Source organism: Biomphalaria glabrata, chromosome 16 (assembly GCF_947242115.1).
Source record: "Biomphalaria glabrata chromosome 16, xgBioGlab47.1, whole genome shotgun sequence".
NCBI classification, from domain to species: domain Eukaryota; kingdom Metazoa; phylum Mollusca; class Gastropoda; family Planorbidae; genus Biomphalaria; species Biomphalaria glabrata.
The window spans coordinates 16,830,003-16,844,186 of record NC_074726.1 but is presented as its reverse complement, the minus strand read 5'-3'; the positions used below and the strand labels follow the sequence as shown (position 1 = coordinate 16,844,186).

Genomic DNA, 14,184 nt, shown 5'->3' with positions numbered 1-14,184 from the left:
TTTTTAGTCTATCAATTCAACCTCTGTTCTCTGTTAACAGATGACCATGTCGATCGCAACGGAACCAAGTTCGAGTGAGACCATCACTTCCAGAGTTAGTATTGTCATAGGCGAGAAAGATTATGCAGATGAAAAGTCAAGGTCTTCAGCCTCTTTGAATTTCTACAACAGAAATCCTGGCACCCAACCATTGACAGGGGGAGAGAATATTGAAAGAAACTATTCCTCATCCCCCAATTATCTTCCTTTAGCCTGCTTTGCTTTAATGCTAAATCCGATACTGGGAATTCCTGCTTTAATCTGTAGCTACCTTTCCAAAAAATACAGGCGTCTGGGTAGTTCTGCCAGATCCTCTAAATACAGCGGACTTGCACTGTGGCTGAGTATCGTTGCCATAGCCACATCTATTGTTTTCATCGTGTTTGTTTGTGTATATATATTTGTCATAACACCCAACATCATTCGCAGCATCCAAGGGTTTTCTTTAGACAATGAAAATATGGATCTCGCATTGGAAGTTTCAAGTATAACATCGATTCAATCGCTTTAAGCATTGTCTCCAACTAAAATGTGTTTTTACCAAAGACTTGAAAGCTGAAGCTTTCCATGATGGTAGTGTACTCTTTGCTTACTACACTCGTGCCTGGGTGTGCGTATTTATTAACAAGAACTCTGGGATATTAAATATTGGTACAAACAAAACTTGTAGACCATGGAGATGGTGAAGTACAAATTCTTTGAAAGTTTGGTCTCAATGAGAACCAATGCTAAACAAATAAAGTGCCTGAAACTTGAGATGAATTCACAATGATTGTTAATTAAGTTGCTTTGTAACAAGAAACAGCACAATAAAGTTTGTTTAAAACATCCGCCTTTCGTCTGATTGAATTGGACCTGTTTAATAGTTTAGTCATCATCAAGAGGCCGAGCTCTTTAGTTCATCAATCCAATGAGAATAGCTCGTTCCACAGATCACAACAGTCAAATCTAATACAATTATGAAAGCAAACTATTAATAATACTTTACTTACTTACTGTACTTACTTTACTGTACTTACTTTACTGTACTTACTTTACTGTACTTACTTTACTGTACTTACTTTACTGTACTTTACTTGACTTACTTACTTGCTTACTTGACTGAACTACTTGACTTACTTGCTTACTTTACTTACATTACTTTACTTTACTTACTTACCTTAATTACTTACTATACTTACTACTTTACTTACTTACTTAACTTTACTTACCTTAATTACTTACCCTAATTACTACTTTACTTAATTTTCTTTAATTACTTTACTTTAATTACTTTACTTTCTTACCTTAATTACTTACTTTACTTTACTTTACATACTTACTTTATTTATTTAAACTTACTTTACTTACTTTATTTACTTACTTACTTAACTTTCTTTATTTTACTTTACTTTCTATACTTACTAACTTACTTTTTTACTTACTTTCTTTACTTTACTTACTTACTTTAGTTTATTTACTTACTTACTTTACAACTTTACTTTACTTACTTTACTTTCTTTACTTTATTTTACTTTCTTAACTTACTTTACTATACTTACTTTACTACTTTACTTCTATATTCAATTTTTAAAAATCGGTTCGCTTTCAGAAGATAAAAAGTGACCGTTGCAATAGATCTTTGCATACCTTCAAATTCCATAAACATGAAATCGGATTTTTTCCAAGTTTTTTGTTTAGACATCTAAATAGAAGTTTAGACCAGAACAAATTACGCTGACCTACCTACTTTGTCTATTTCTAAGCACTCTTATCCCAAGCAGGGAGCGAGATGAGACTTGTGTAAGTAGTTTTTTCCCTTCTATTTATATAGATTTTGTCTCAAGACAGAGAAAATATTTGATCAATGACAGTCTCGGCTGTCGAGCCAAAAAAAAAAATGATGTCTACTTAAGATCTAGATCTATGATCTGGGATTTTGTTAAGCTTGTAGGCCAGGCCACGCTCTCTGTACCTGTCAATGTCGCTGTTCTGAACCAACAAACAAACAACAAAACGACACGAAAATGCGCCTGTTCTCAGCATGGGCTTTACTTGTGGTCTGACATTGTGTGACCCGCAACGTGAGCTCTTCAGTTGTCTCTTTCAGTTGTCATTTGCTGACAGTTGTTTTTCTCTGTGCAAGTGAGGGTATGTAGTCGCTCGAGTTAGTCTTTTCCGGAAAATGTGTGTGTGTGTGTTTGTCCTACCACATAATTACCTTGCTTCTTTCTAATTGCAATGACTGTGATTAGAATATTATTCATATCCTCCTGCTCCTTTATTCTGTTTACATTTTTTGTCACACAATGAAATAGCCTAAGACCTGAGTGCATGGAAACAGACTGTGAGTGCTGGTACGATCCTCGCTGAGAGCAAAAGAAATGAAGAGGTCTTAGTCAAGAGAAAGAAAAAGCTGGGCTATCAGCTAGCACTAAAACAGATGCAAAAACATGCACTATCTGCGGCAAAATCTGCCGCTCCAGAATAAGCTTGTTTAGCCACACCAGATTCTGCCCCGTCTCAAGATGAAACCAAAACCAATGACTCGTCTGTCTTACGACACAGAAGGAGCCACAATATATATATCATGGGCGTAGCCACGTTTTTTTTCGGGGGGGGGTGATTTTTTCCGCGCCCCCCACATGTATGTATGTGTGTGTGTGTACATAATCTTTATTACATTCTGACCCTTCATTTTTTCGGAAGACGTTTATTGTGCCCTAGAATTGGTTCTTCCTGGAATTAGTGGAAAAATTGTAGACTCCCAGCCATTGCCAGTAAGGGGGTCTGGGAGAGCGCTAGATCCTTTTTAATAATTGAAATTGGGTCTCAATAAAGGAAATCCTATGCCGAACTTTGCCTTATTGGGTAAAGAAACCTCTGACATCGCTAGAGCCTTCATACAACTAGAAGAAGCATCTCGACCAGCAGGACTTGAGGTCAATGACAGTAAAACCAAGTACATCACAATGACAAGAGACAATCAAACAGAGGGACAAAATATCAAAATCAAAGACCACGAATTTGAAAACGTCCAAACTTTCAAATATCTAGGAAGTACTATTAATTTCAAAAATGACCTACTAACAGAAAAAAAAAGGAAAGAATAGCAGCAGGCAACAGGGCATTTTATAGCACCCACCATCTACTTAAGAGCAAAATGATTTCAAGTAAAACCAAGAAAATAATATACAAAACTATAATAAGACCAGCAGCGATGTATGGAAGTGAGACCTGGACACTGACAAAGACATCTGAAAATTTACTTAACACTTGGGAAAGAAAAATCCTTAGGAAAATCTATGGTGCCATACAGGATGAAACAGGGTGGAGGACACGCACTAACCATGAGTTATATCAATTATATGAAGACCCACCAATAGTGAACGAAATAAAAAAGAACAGACTACGTTGGGCAGGTCACCTTGAAAGAATGTCAGACAACAGAGGGGCGAAAATCGTATACAGGCAAAAACCAAAAGGCAGGCGACCCAAAGGCAGACCCCGAATGCGATGGATAGATGACGTGGAAGCAGATCTGAAGCAGCTTGGGGTTAGGGCGTGGAGACGAAAGGCCCAGGAGAGATCTGAATGGAAGGATGTGTTAAAGCAGGCCAGAGCCCTCCATGGGCTGTAGCGCCACTGGGATGGATGGATATGCCGAACTGGGAGTCGACCCTTTAGTAAGGTTGACATAGAGCGTCGCATGAGGTTTGCGGGACATGTTCTCCCACAAAATAAAATACGCATAATAAGAGTTGCGATGACATGGAGGCCAATACGAGGAAAGCTCAAACACGGACACCCTAGTATAACTAGGCCCCGCACTTTCATGGTGGTCCCTAAAGAAGGTGGGAAGAGGCTTCAGACATTCTCAGTGACAGATTTTTGTGGAAACAGCTGAACGACGCGGGAGGGTCTAAGTAAGAATAGCAAATAAGATTTTTGAAATAAAACTTTTTAATAGCAGGATCATGCACTGTAGATACTTCAGAATATGCATTTTGTTGATTTTCAATACCGAAATAGTGCTTGGCTCCTCCCCGCGCTGGAGGAGCTCACAGCGCTCCCCCAGACCCCCTTGCTGGCAATGGCGGGGAGTTAAAAATTTTTCCACTAACTCCAGGAAGAACCTATTCTAGGGTACAATAAACATCTTTCAAAAGAATGAAGGGTCAGAATGTAATAAAGATTAATTAAAGAAAAATTCCCCCCAACCCCACCCCCCGAAAAAAAACCTGGCTACGCCCATGATGTATATATATATATATATATATATATATATATATTGTTATAAAAGTAAAATTCCCTTTTCAGCCCTAGGGCAGATAGAGGCCATCTGTTTCTGTGGCCCGAGGTCACTATAATTTCACTGTAGTTTTTATTGGTGGAGGGAAAGGTCACCACAAAACACCCACACTCACTCAATTTAGTATTTGTAGCTTTGCTTTTCCTTTTGTTAGAAAGTGGGTTTAAGAATCAAAACCCCTCTTTGCTACGCTCATGAAACCGATCTCTATTAATTATAACTCAAAAATAATATATGCCTTGCTTCTATGAGATTCTACCTACGACTGACTTCTAGGTCTCGCGTCTTTCCTACCCACGGTGGCTAAGCTAATCAAATTCTAGTGTTCTATCACGTGACAAGCGCGTCTTTTGTTCTCCACCTCGCGTCCGTACATGACCTTCTAACATCTCTAGCCAATCAAAATTTTTCTAACAAACGTTATATGCGTGATTACTACGTCATATGAATTTCCAGATCTGACCTAAAACCTTGACCAGAGTTTATTATTTAATAATTATTAAATTAAATAAAATATTTGACATTGATACGTGACACTCACCTGGAGGGGGGTTTTTAAATCACAAAAACCATTAGCTACGCTCGTAGAATTTGGTAATTTTATTTCGCTTTAGTTTAATATTGGAGAGGGGTTTTAATATCAAAATTCTCTGTACGGAAATTTTAAACTGGATGAGGGGGGTGACTGAAAACCCTCTGGAGGGAGTTATAAACTCAAAACCCCTTTTGGCTATGCTCTTGGAATTTGGTGACTTTTAGTTGCTTTATTTTTTTGTCTTATTGAAGAGGGGGTTTTAACCTCAAACCCACTGGAGGGGGGGGTAAACTTAAAAACCGCCTTGGCTGCATGGGTGCAAGTGATTGTTTAATACTAAAATATCACCTACAATAAACAAAATTGAAGAAAAAAAAACAGTCACAAAGTTCTTCCCCTCAAACCCCGCCCCCCCCCCGGCTACGTCCATGTACAGGCGGCTGCTAAAGTAATACAATGATTAAAAAAGGAGAAAACGCGTACATATTGATTGCATTTATTATTCTGAAAGAGTACACGAAAGGATTTAAAGTACAGACTTGCTCAATTAAACATATCTAGTCGACCGGCGGCGTAGTATACGCCACTATTTTGCAGGGCCGGCCTTAGGTGACCGCATTGGGCTCCGCACTTATGCGACCGCAGTGGGCCCAGCACTTTTATAGGACCCGTGCTAATTTTAGGTGTATAAATTATTAAATTAAGCCATTGTATAACTTAAAAACAGATTTCCCGCGGCCTCCTCTGGATTTACCAGGAGCTCCTGGAAATCTCCTGAAATTGCAAAATATACAAAAAAAGAAAACTCATACAAATCTCCTGAAATATATACGCAAAAAATGTCATTTTAGGGTGTCATTCAATATGGTAAATGCCAATCCTACGTGCGATAAAAAAAAACGGCATTATGCAAAACCCGTTATTGTGGAATCTAGTGAAAGAAGGTTCTCCCGTCTCAAACTAATGAAGAATTACTTGAGGTCAACAATTTTCGTAGAAAGATTGAAACATTTGGTAATTCTTATGATATATTGTATGGCTTCGCTACACGCAAGGCTCGTGTAGTAATTCCGTGCTTAGTAAAGAATGAATAAAATGCAAAAAAGAATATATTTTCTAACACAAACTCTTAATTTTCACTTATTATCCGTATCCCTACCCAAAGCGGGCTTCGCGAAATCCGTTTTGCATTGGGCCCCAAAATGGTTAATCCGGCCCTGCTATTTTTGACGGATGAGTACTTGCTCTCCCCTCCCCTCTTTTTTTTCGCCTCTAAAATTACGTGGGGTAACTTTAGTCCGTCCGACTTGCAGAAGTAAAAGAGTGATCTTTCCATTACCTGGTGTCCAAATTCTTGAGCCATGAAGAGAATTATATATGTAGATTATAGAACGCCTACATCGGTTCAGTTGTAGGCCTACTAGCTGTTTGGAGATCTAAGCCAACTCCCGACCAGTAAAAAAAAGGGGGGGGGGGCAAAAACAATGTTTATTTTCATTGTAGCCTGAATGTCTGAATATTATTAAAATTACATAATTTCAAATGTTTTAAAAATTAAAATATTTTAAGTAAGAGACGTCGCTTCATCTTCTAATTGGGCCTTGTTAAATGTAAACCTTTTTTTGCGAGAGGCGTATGCAACAATATGGGTCAAAACTTTTTTAAGAAAATATTTCAAAAAGTCTCCATTAGTGTGATTCTTCTGGATTTTATTCCCTGAATAGTCGAATTTCTTCCGACTATTGCATTTCATTTGAGTGACGACTTTTGTGTGGAAAACTAAGATCAACGCCAGAGATGTACTTAGCAGGAAGATGATCTTTAAAATGATCACGACGTCCACGCGCTACATGTACCTAGAATGTCCCTCGCATAATACTATTGACCAGCGCTACCTCTTTATTATTATACTTAATATGGCCCTTAACTTTTTTTTATTACTAGGATGAATGGTGCATTCTGAAACAAAACACATCACTATTGACCTTTTTGACCTACTTACTACAAGAACAAAGGCTTGAAGACGTTAGGAGAAAACATTTCTGAAGCTGAAAACGCCGCGCCTGGGCCCCATCCCGAAATCAAACCCCTTACCGACTTGAGTGAAAACCTGCCGCATCTTCAATTTTATCTCCAGAAAGGACGTTTTACAAAACTTTAAAATTATTTAGGTAGCACTATTTCCGAAAAATAGCAACGGACTTGTTTTGTCATATTTCATTATGAGAATTTGGATTCTAAAAATAGTGTTAAATTAATATAAATGAAACATAAAACCTAAAATTGTGTTATTATTATGAATATGTTTCTTTTTTTTTTCATTACTTTCTTAAAACAAAAACTCACGGACCTCACTGTGGGAGCCCACATCGTTCCTATAGATCCTCAGCTTCTAGGGAGTGCTCCAACGAAAATTTTTTGATGAACGCACCCTGAATTTTTTTTTTTAACCACTTCCTTATTGTGTTTTATTTCAAATCATTGTATAAGTGACTTGTACTTAAATTATTTATTTTGTATTAATTCAAGAAAAATGATCAGCGCTAAGTGACTTCATTTTGTCCTGCTGGTGTGTTGGATAAATGTGTAGGCACCTCCGAATCAGCGTAAGTCAGATAATTTGAAAAGAAACCTAAACAATTTGTTATAGAAGGAATTCTTATCGACAACGTTTCGCTTTGAGAGGATCCATGAAGAGTTTATTGAACACCAATACACAACAATCATTTTGATCATATAATAAAGACGATTTCAAAATTTGAGTGAAATAGGAAATGAAATCCTTGAAATTGTTTAAGCACACAAATATTTCCACACACAAAAAAATTATATTAGATTCTATACCACATATGTCTCATACCGAACTAAGGGGTCGTTCGTAAATGACGTCACGCAAAAAATGACCTTTTTTGACCCCCCCCCTTGTTACAAATTATCACAAATTCTCAGACGTCTCCCTTCCCCTCTGCGTCACGTCACAAAATAAAAAAAAACTATTTATTTCAAATTATTTATTTCTTCCCAAAGAGGTTTCATGTGCTCATCGATAGTTTACACGGGAAGATTTTCTTCTTCTGCTTGAGGCGCTGAGTCGAAAATGAAATTGTCTTCAATGAGATCTTCATCTCTCCATTCCCCACCCTCCTCACCTGCGTTTCCCTAACTACAAGAGACTTCGTTGTCTTTGTTTAAATAATTCTTTTGTCTTTCTGCGCGTTCACGTCGTTAGTTTTCCGGAAATTTAAGATTTAGTATTTTTGCGAAGAACAACGTGAAATTCTCAGTCATGAACTGGAGAATGGCTTTATAACTTTGTAGTAAACAAAAATGCAAAGTTCAATTGGAAAAAAAAATGTCAGAGGACATGAAGGATACAACCACGGTGCGATTATAATCAACTACTTTGGATACAACCACGGTGTGATTATAATCAACTACTTTGGATACAACAACGGTGCGATTATAATCAACTACTTTGGATACAACCACGGTGTGATTATAATCAACTACTTTGGATACAACAACGGTGTGATTATAATCAACTACTTTGGATACAACAACGGTGTGATTATAATCAACTACTTTGGATACAACCACGGTGTGATTATAATCAACTACTTTGGATACAACCACGGTGCGATTATAATCAACTACTTTGGATACAACCACGGTGTGATTATAATCAACTACTTTGGATACAACCACGGTGTGATTATAATCAACTACTTTGGATACAACAACGGTGTGATTAAAATTAACTTTGGATACAACGTCAAGGCTCCAGCTCAGTCTTAATGAATTTGTTTTTCTAGAAAAAAAAAAGGGTAAGGGGGCGGCATTTTACAATTTCGCACGCAGGCGGCCACATCCCTCGCGGCGGCCCTGGTTTTGACCTAGATCAAGTAAGTTTAGGGTCAACGTGCGCGTTAAAAATCCGAAAAAAAAGATCGTGATCGTGTAGTTCTTATTTTGTTCTTCCATTAAATCCTAAATAAAAATGTATAATTAACGCGAATGTGTAGTTGTAATATGTAAACAAACAAACAAACACATTGGAAATGGAATGGTTGATAATTCTAGACTAAGCTTTCATCAAACCCTGGCTATAATACAAAAAACAGAAATGGAAAAGTGGTTTGAGTGCTGGGACAAGTCCCAAAAAGCCCGTGGAGTCTGGGAGCGCATGAGATGCCCTGACCGCACTTCCCCGTGGTGGAGGCTGTCCAGGCCTGAGCAAGCTATTATAGCACAGTGCAGGACAGGCCACTGTCCTGTTGGCTCATATTTCTCGCGGCTATGGCCAAATTTTGATTCACGGTGCCCCCGCTGCGGGGAAGAAGAGGAAACCGTGCCTCATATTCTGTTTGACTGCCCCAGACTTGCTGATCTCCGTCTCGACAGGTCTGGGAAACCCAAAATTCTCGACCTGTATGGCGACATTTATGCACTACGCAAGACAGCAGGGCTTCTGTCCAGGGCTTTTGCAAGAGAGGATTTGAGCCTCTCAAGTCTTCACTCTAATGGAGTTTGATGATGATGATAATTCTAGACGAGTTTCGTTTTTTTTTTGTTCGAAACTAAATTGGGCTCGAAGTGCTATTTTCCTTATATATTTGTCTTTTTTCAATTAAACTATTTTAAATTTCTCCCACAACCATTTTCGGATCAAGTTGAAACTAGCACACTTATTCATTGGCATAGACAAGACATGAATCAATAAAATAAAAACTAACCAATTAGTTAATTAATTACTGGTAATAAATTATAATATTTTATACCAACAAGGGAAACTAATCCTTCAGTATTCACATGTATGGCTAAATTAGTTGAGTTTAGTCCCCTTAAATAGTTGTTAACGCTATTTCTCCCTTACGCATTTTCCGATTAAGTTGATACTTCAAACAATTATTTATTATATATAACAAAACATGAATACCCAATTAGTCATGTAATTATTGGTAGTTAAATTATTTTGTTGATATCAAATAAGGGAAATAGCTTGTACATTATTGACAGATATATTTTTAAGGGCGGAGTTCTTCCCCTTTAGATAAGCGTCTAGAATAGTTTATTTGGAATACGAAATTGTTAGCTGTTAAAGAGTCAAAAAGTGGCAATTTCAACTAAGCTAAGAACTAATAGCGACTTTACGGGGGTCACTAAAATGTATGAATATATAGAATATAGAAAAGTGTTTCATTTCTAATACGCATCCACTATTTTTTATATTTGGTCACTATTTCTTACTATTCTTTGGACTTCTCACTCTGTCAATCTTTGTTTTAACTCTTGCAGTGCTGATCATCTCTTCTCTCTCTCTCTTCCTGTGAAAACTTGGTGTAGGGTAACAACATATGTAGGATTTAATCTGTGAAACTGTCTCGACTCAGTCTGTCTCATTTGAATATTGATAGCTGTTCATGCGATAACCTGTGTACTGTTGTAATCAAATATTCACGATATTTCGTCCTAGAAGATAAAGAAGCAATAAATAATGGATGAAGTTTATTAACATCAAGCATTGTCTCTGCTACAACTAAACATCCGTCTTGTGTATTTCTCGGTCAAACATTTTCTTCCATATCAACATCATATTTTAACTCTTTTATGCATCTTTTGTGATTTGATTTGTTTATAAAGACTCCAAAAAGACCGCTATTCAAAGATAAAGTCGCTTAACTGTTCAACGGTTACATTTTGTCTTCTGAAAGTGAATATTCTGTTTTTAAAATCATACATATGTACAGTTTCTGAATACCATTTTGAAGCAATATTTTAAGACCTATATGGTATGTACTAAGAATGGTTAACCAATGTCTCATGTTATGTCTAATTATTACAGTCCCATACTAGTAATTAGTAAAAAACGATTATTTTTTTTTATTAAAAAAACAAATAAACAAAGAATGCACATGAATACGCATATTAATACACATTTAGTGTTAAAGATTAAATAGGATATGAAATGTAAAGTTTCCCTTTCAGACCTTGCGATCAATAGAGCAGATTATGTTAAGGTCATCTATTTCTGTCGCCTACGGATAGCGAGCAGGGTGTCATGTGGCCAGCGCAACGACCAACAGTCTTTACTTTCCCCAACTTAAGTCAGGTACCCATTAGAGTTGGGTGGACTCAGGGGCACCCTAAAATCCCTATATTTAAAATCCCAGTCGTTACCGAGATTCCCACCCAGGACCCCAGGTTCGGAAGCCAGGCGCTTAACCACTCTGCCACCGCGCCCCCTAAATAGGATATAGCAATAGTACATGCAGTGGTGGATATATGCCATCAATTAGCCTATTTTACGATGGTCAGACAGACGAATAGTATTTCCTGGCACATTAGAATGTAGTCTTACTGAGGCTTTAAATGGACATTTTCTATCAAGAAAACTTCGATTCTGGTTCTTGAAATTTTGATTCCTAGTTTTTAGTATCAAAACATAAAGGTTTCACAAGATTTTTTGCTATCCTAAAGGTACGTTGTCTTTTTTATAGTAACAAATGTCATTCCGTATACTAATAATTACTACTCAAATCGGTATCTATAGATGAGAATTAGGCCAAATGTAATCTAATTTTAAACCTCGTGCTTAAAATAGCTAAACTTGCCTTTGACGTGCATAACTTCAGACGGCGCCAATGAGTTTGTAATAAAGGAATGTAATGAAAAAGAAAATAAGATTACAAAGAGGCGGACCCGGCGAAGTCGGATCCCTGTCGGATCCGCCTATTCGCAAGGAATATTCAAGACGTGATTTTATTTTAATGGTCAAATGTAATAATGTCTCAAAGATTCATTTGCCGTTGTAAAAAATGTTGGACTGTCGTTAAGATTTATCTATGGTCCCTGGTTCAAACCCTGCCCACTCCCGTCGTCTTGCGGGAGGTTTGGACAAGGAAGATTCAACTCCGAAGGAACATCCGAAACATGTAAAACAAACAAACAAATAACCCGGGACCGTTGAGATAATCAATTCAGCACGCTAACCACACGACCAGGCATTGCTCTTAACTTAATAACAAACTGGTTACACACTAATAGCCTATTATTGATAAAGAGATGTATTACACATTACGGCATGGCATCTACCGGATATGTACAATATGTCAGACGAGCGATTTTAGATAATCTTTCAGCATTGTTGTTCTGTAGTCACAGATTAATAATAAATTACTGTAGACGTTACTATTTAATAATGATAATAACGAGACTGTCTTGATCAAGGTAGACATATATAACTAACTTTTTATTTCCGTTCGATTCTTTGCTTTCGCATAAAACATAAACAACAAACAATGACGTAATATCTTCTAATATTAACACATCCTTCCTTTTGAAGCTATCATCACATCCTTCCTTTTAAAGTTCTTAATACTTATATTTACAAGGAATTTTGACAACTCGACCACTTCTGGTTGTCTTGACCGGCACAGCAAGTTCTCTAGATGTTGGTTTATAATTGTCTGTTTCTTTTGTTCTAACAGTTTGCTGTTCATTGTCTTCGTCGGTGTCATAGTACCCAGAGATGTCTTCTTTATAGCTCTTGTTTAAAAACCGTTGATTTCGTCTGTATGTTTTCCCATCATTTGTCTTTATGATGTAAGATCTGGGTGATGTTTCTTAATGACGACTGCTTTCTGCCATGTTTGTCCTAGACTAACTCTCACCTTCTCCCCGACAGAGTAGTCTTTAGGTAACCTTGCTTTTGCATCGTACCTCACTTTGCTTTTCCTCTGTCGTTCGTTGAGTAATGTCTGCATTTTCAACTACCGATGGTTTCAATAGTTTGGGATCAGTTGGAATGATGTCCCTGAGTCTTCTACTCATCAGCAGTTGTGATGGCTAATAAAGCAGTCCGCTTATCGGAGTATTTCTATACTCGAGCATAGCGAGATATGGATCTTTCCCACTTTTGTATGCTTTGTTGAATATCTGCTTTACGATACCAACATACACCTCACTTTGTCCATTAGATTGAGGGTATCTGGGACTTGATGTTGTTATCTTGAAACCCCATTCAGAAGCAAACTCTCTATATTGATAGCTATTGAATGGCATATTGTCGCTCACTATTTCTTCTGGTATGCCATGTCTAGCAAAAATACCTTTCATTGCCCTGATAACACATTCTGCTGTTTTGTTCTCCAGTCGTTTTATTTCAGGGTATTTAGAGAAATAGTCCACAACTAGCAAATAGTCATTGTTTCGCCATTCAAACAAATCTGTCGCAACCTTTTTCCATGGTCTGTCTGGTACAGCATGAGGTAGCAATTTTTCCTTCACAGCTTTGAAGTGTTTCGAACGACAATTTTACAGCGAAATGATTTCTCTTTTTACATTTTCGGCATGTCTGTCCAAATGCTGGGCAATTGTATTTTCCATGAGATCCACCACAAGATCTGCAATCTCTAATGAAACTTGTTACATGATTCTTTGCCATATTTTCTTGTGAGGTTTTGACTGGCTTTCTATCTTCTGTCTTATTTAATTTATTAGCAACATCCACATGTAGTCCTTTCATATATATCATTTGGTTCTGTGTATGCTCGTCAGCACGAATTATACTTGCTGCTTTCTCTAAAGTTAAGTCTACATCTCTCAGAAGTCTCTCTCTCACTCGATCCGACTGTATGCCACATACCAATCGATCTCTGATGAGTTCATCTCGAAGGTTGTCAAACTTGCATTCTTTTGCCAAATTCTTTAACTCAGTATAATACTGTTCAAACGTTTCTCCGTCTTTCTGCTTTCTTGAAAAGAATTTAAATCTGTCATACACAGTGTTGGACTTAGGCAAAAAATGATTCTGAAACCTTTCAATTACTTTGTCTACAGTCTCATCTTCACATACTTGAAAAGTATTGTAGATGTCTCGAGCGGGTTCACCGATCGGGTGTAACAATAAAGCTTTCTTCAATGGCTCCATTTTTTCCAGCTTTCAGATAGATTACCTTCTAGTGATAACGGTTTAGGAGGATCGAATAACTCCATTATTCGTACAGATTCTAGATTCTATGTCTAGATCTAGATCTAACAACATGAACTAACGACACCACAAATAAAATGTACTTTTAGCAATTTAGAAACCACTAGATCTAAATCTACCTGTTACCAGCACTTTAAAGCAATGTGACACTAGATTTGACACATAATCTAAACCTAATCTAACACAAGATCTGACACAAGATCTGAAACCAAATCTGACACCATGTTCTGTAGTCACAGATTAATAATAAATTACTGTAGACGTTACTATTTAATAATGATAATAACGAGACTGTCTTGATCAAGGTAGACATATATAACTAACTTTTTA

The 14,184-nt window shown here is 37.2% G+C and overlaps 2 long non-coding RNA genes across 2 annotated transcripts in view; one reads left to right on the top strand and one right to left on the bottom strand.

The window, feature by feature from the left end:
* Window positions 1-869, top strand: part of LOC106057849 (uncharacterized) — a 19,614-nt gene extending 18,745 nt beyond the window's left edge. The window contains exon 2 of the long non-coding RNA XR_008775445.1: window positions 41-869. This is a non-coding gene — a long non-coding RNA (uncharacterized LOC106057849). The remainder of the gene's footprint in view (window positions 1-40) is intronic.
* The window catches only part of LOC106057850 (uncharacterized), a 16,712-nt gene extending 2,528 nt beyond the window's left edge, over window positions 1-14,184 (bottom strand). Inside the window, exons 1-3 of the long non-coding RNA XR_008775446.1 lie at window positions 13,974-14,184; window positions 10,113-10,334; window positions 2,240-2,387 (exon numbers count right to left, since the gene is read on the bottom strand). This is a non-coding gene — a long non-coding RNA (uncharacterized LOC106057850). The remainder of the gene's footprint in view (window positions 1-2,239; window positions 2,388-10,112; window positions 10,335-13,973) is intronic.